Consider the following 5,166-nt stretch of genomic DNA (forward strand, 5'->3'; position numbering starts at 1 on the left):
AATGAAATAATTCAATTACATAAATAAGTTCAAAGAACAACTGTCCTATCTTAGGATGATGAGAAACAGCTCACATATATGAAGTAGCAAGTTAAAATATAGGCTAAAATTTGTAAGTAAAAATAAATTGCATGTGATGTTATCACCGGACAGCAATATCAACTGTCTATAAGTTCCCAACAGAGAATATCAGCTTCTTTTGAAAATATATAATGTCAGGCAGACAAAAAAACTAGAAGATGTTTATGTCACAAAAACATATTACACTGCGCATACCAATAGCGGCGGACTCTGCGAAATCTGCTATATCGGCGGTCTCTTTGCGTCGGCACCGGCTATTCTTTGGGATAAACTATGTCCGGGTCGGTAAAGGAGGCGAAAAATCGAGCTGTCACCCATATTAATAGGAATGCTGCTCAAAGATAAGTAGAGCACGGAACATTAGAATGTCTTTTCTACATCTTGTAGTGTTTACTTTTAAATTATCAGCGATTTTGCCCGCAAACTCGATAAAATTAGTTGATGGTGTACTAACATGGAACACTAGCCCGACCTTTTCCACAGTCTTCAGCGAGTTCTTTCTTTGGTATCATACATATCAAGCGCACTATTTGTATTTATTTTTCAATATTCTTGCAAAAAATACTGACTAATATGCCGAAATGTAAATGGAACTACAGATGTATTCAAAACCTCTTACTTCCGGTTTTGTCGGGGCACCGGTGGTCTCTCTGCACACTAGTTTTTGATGCACAGGCAGGCTCATTGCATTACGTAACGGCAATCTTAGATTTTCGCGTAGACAATAAGCGCGGAGAGTAGCTTCCCTTACCAAAATGGCGAAAATTGTAAACAAAATTGTTTTGAAGTTGGAAAATTGTCTGTAACATTTTTTTGTTGTAAAGAAACCACGCCGGAGTTTTAGACTGCTAAGAAGACCATTCGTATTGCGAAGGCAAATGCACGTCATTGTATCCTGGTAAAATAATAATAGAAAACCGAAAAAGAAATAGGCCTAAAGGCTAAACTGGTCAGAAGTCTGAAAAATACATATACTGGCTGCACCTCCGATCAGCGGTCACCTGGCTTAAGCGGCTAAATTGTCTGCTTCCCTTGGCTGGCTGCTTAAGACAGGTTAGACTGTATTCAAAATCTCTTACTTTCTGTTTTGTCGGGGCACCGGTGGTCTCTCTGCACACCAGTTTTTGATGCACAGGCAGGCTCATTGCATTACACACAGGCTTTATGCTAATGACTATTTTGGGTGTCTTTTTATAACTGTTAACCTTTACGTCTTATTTCAAAACGTCAAAAACCAAGCTTAAAATGAATTGTTAATCCGGACACGATATTTCTATTTGTAGCTAATGCAGCTATTTTTGTGCGGAAAGCAAAACATGCCGTCGCTATGCACAACTAGGTTTGGTACTGATTACCCCTGTGAAGTTTCGTCAAAATCCAGCCAGCAGTTTGACCTGTGAAATCTGGACAAGCCGATGGACTGCGAAGGCAATAACAATATGTCTCTCACGCCTATGAGGAACATAATAAATGCAATTTAAAGCTATTCATGTACTTCATTCAGCAGTTCACTGACATTTCTTAAAATCTAGTAATTAAATAACAAAACTTCTTCATGACTATTTCATACTATTTCTTGTGTTGCTTAAGCTATCACTTATATATAATATCACAGTTACAGTAGATGATCTGCCTGTTGAAAATATGAAATAGATTTTAATTTTGAAATTTCAAATTTCAATTAGCAGACAATTTTATGTTAAATTTATATAATTATATAATAAACAGAGTACATATTGCCTATGCATACATTTGAGCTATATCAACATATGATTGCTTACACCAAGTGGATGCTAATGGCATGTGAAACTAATATAGATTTAGGAAGAAAATTTATACTGACTGCATGCAATCATACTATCAATATTGATGACTAATGACCAAACCGTTCTTTACTGGCTGACACCTATTTCAGTCAGAATAAGTTCTGTCGGATAATGACAACCAAAACAAAACAAAACGTGTCACCTTATGACAATGAATAATAATTTTATGAACTATGACCACTCATATTAAGAACATACCTGAAACAACATCTAGTACTGTACCCCTGTACCATTTTTTTTCTCTTTTATTCACATACTGTTCATAGGTGTATAATTTCTCTACCAACAAACTTCACTGTTTTTTCCGTCTGGCCCTGCCTTTACATTTGTCATCCTGTCAATTTATTTTTAATCTATTTTATTCAATTCACAACAGGCCATATTTCAAAAATATAAGAAAGAGCTTTTATATTTGAATATAGTCACAATGTACATTGTAACATTATTATACATTATTTTTTATTTCAGATTTTGATAGTCAACAACCTTTATGTAAGAAATGTACATTCTACATTACATAAACAATTTCAATAGTTTATATTCATAAACTTAAATGTTCATGACAAATTAAAACCATCTCATATTATGCATTGAATTAATCTCAGTTCTCAGATTTAAAGCACCTGCCTCATGAAAAATTCAATGGAAAAAAATGTAATTTTTGTCGTAATGGCAACATAGCTTTCTACGAGACATGTTCCAGTAAAAATGATGTAACTTAGGTACAATAATAATAATAATAATAAACAAACAAAACTTGAATGCATAATGCAAAATATACACAACAAATAACAAAGTGTTAATACCTTTGATACTTGAGGGTTGTTAGTTGTTTCAGGGGGGGTGTTTCTTATGCTAATCCTTAAATTGTCTGAACTGGTACTAAGTGTAATCTTATTGCTGGAGTTGCTCTGTAAATTGTATGTTGTGCGAGAAACTTTACTGCCAGCTGTAGATACTTGATGAACGTTGAACTACAATGCACATAATCAGGTTTTGTTATATAATATTCTTGCATGTAATTTGTAACTGGTACAATAACAATGATAAGACATAACTGCAATGTAAATCTGGTATACTAATAATAATAATAATAATATATAATGAAGAACATACAAACAAATGACACAAAGTGGTTATACCTTTGATATGTGAGGGTTGTTGGTTGTTTTATGGAGTTGTGTATGATCCTCATTCCTTAAATTGTCTGAACTGGTACTAAGTGTAGTTGCTCTGTAATTTGGCGTTTCTTTTAGGAACTTTACTCCCAGCTGTAGATACTTGAACATCAAACTACAATGCACATAAAAACAATGCCATATTCCAATGTGTTTCATTGGAAGTTCATGGCAGGAATACCATCACTAAAATCTCCCCTTCCTAAGGCGAGCCTCTTTTCTTCTGCCCCTGATCCTTGCCATTTTTTCTCTCAAGGTCCACCCCACCAGCAGCTTATATCATCTTCTAGTATAGAAAATGTTCCATCTCGCTTTGATGGTATATCCATTGTACTTAGCTGCTCATTTAGACCAGAAGCTCCACCATCGCTTGCCATGTTCACCAAACCGCACGAACATCTAAATCATACAATCCATTTTAAGTATTTGGCTTCTTGGTGATAGAAATTCCTTTAGGCAACCTTTACATTGAAATATAATCACACTGAATAACCCATTTTGACAATTTTCTGACTTTACAGTAATGCCACTATCAACTTTACACCCTAAATTACATGCAGCACAATACTGGCATGTATGCGCGGAATAATATTTTGGTGAATCGGTTTCATGCTTCCGGGTGCCGTAGTAAATTTGTAAAAATACACAGATTTGTTCGCATCTATGTTTATAGCTGGGAATGGATTATATATATATGTTATTGTTGAAGCAGGAGAATTTGAATTTTATGATATTAGCTTTCAGGTACTTTTAGATCACGCGTAACTTGCTTTCGCTTTCTTGTTTACATTTTTTATGAATGAAACAATGGCTTCCGTCGCAAAATGAAACGCATTGTGCTGAATTCAATTTGTTGTTTAAGAATAATAGCCATTTTTAAATCAAAAACTCTCCTATACTGTAGAATATGATTAGAATATAATAAGTATATTACTAATTGTTACAAATATTACCTGGCACGGTGCAAAGCACATTCTGTGGCCTTTTGTTTTATGACTTTTTTAGGTAATGAGCAGTAATATCTAAAAAGTAAGTCATACAAAATGAAGTTTATACTTGTATCATTAGAAAATCATAGTATTGTTTTGGAAAATTGGCTATAAATCGGGGAAGAACTCAGTCTCATAAATTAGACTTATTGTACAGTTGGCCGTGACGTGTCCTAAAACTTCCCAACTTTCATGGCATAGTAGCGTAAAAACAAACTTGATAGTCAAGGAGTTTTATAAAAAAAAAATCCATTCGAAGACATTTCAGGAACATTTTCAGAAAATTTTAAAAAATATCTATGAAAGAAAGAGAACGAGCAGTAAAATGTTTAAAAAGAAGTATTATTTTTTCATTACGCTTTTTTTTTGACAATAAAAACCGGACAGAAATCGTTAAATGACTTTCAAAATTAGAATACGCGTAAAATGACATTTATGTTGTAGTAAACATTTTTTGTGAGAACTTATTTGTCCCTTAAATACAAACAGTTCTTTGTAAAATTTTGATGCACGTGAAAATGGGGGTAGGGGAAAAGTTAAGTAAATATAGGAAAAACGATCCCCGATTATTTTTTTCGCTCATTTTACAGTTAAATAAATTTATGTGATAACTTTGTTTTTAAATAATCTATGGTTCAGTTTTTACACTCTACTTTGTCATTCCACTCGAAAACAACAATTTCGTAGAAAAGTTTTGGCATGATTTTTGCATAAAGAAAGCATTCCTTCGGCAAATAGTCGGAGTGCATATTTGAAACTTACGTCACCGTATAGGTGTCATACTTTTTTGAATTTAATGGACGCCCCGAAACTAAATAAATCGCCCTGAAAACGGCAACACCACAGCCAAATAGGGATGTGCTTAAACGTGATTTTTCGACGCCATTTACGTAAAACGTGCGCATTTGATCTTTTAAATAATTGTACATCGTATGAAGATCAGTTTTTTGTTATTATTTAATCATGTTATCAATCATGTTATTTGTTTTTGAAATTCCCGCTCATTACGCCTTCTTTACCTTAACTTATTATCTTGTGTTAAATGCATGATCATGAGTATACATGCATCTCATAGTCCAAAATCCCACAGTT

Source organism: Mercenaria mercenaria, chromosome 2 (assembly GCF_021730395.1).
Source record: "Mercenaria mercenaria strain notata chromosome 2, MADL_Memer_1, whole genome shotgun sequence".
Lineage (NCBI taxonomy): Eukaryota > Metazoa > Mollusca > Bivalvia > Venerida > Veneridae > Mercenaria > Mercenaria mercenaria.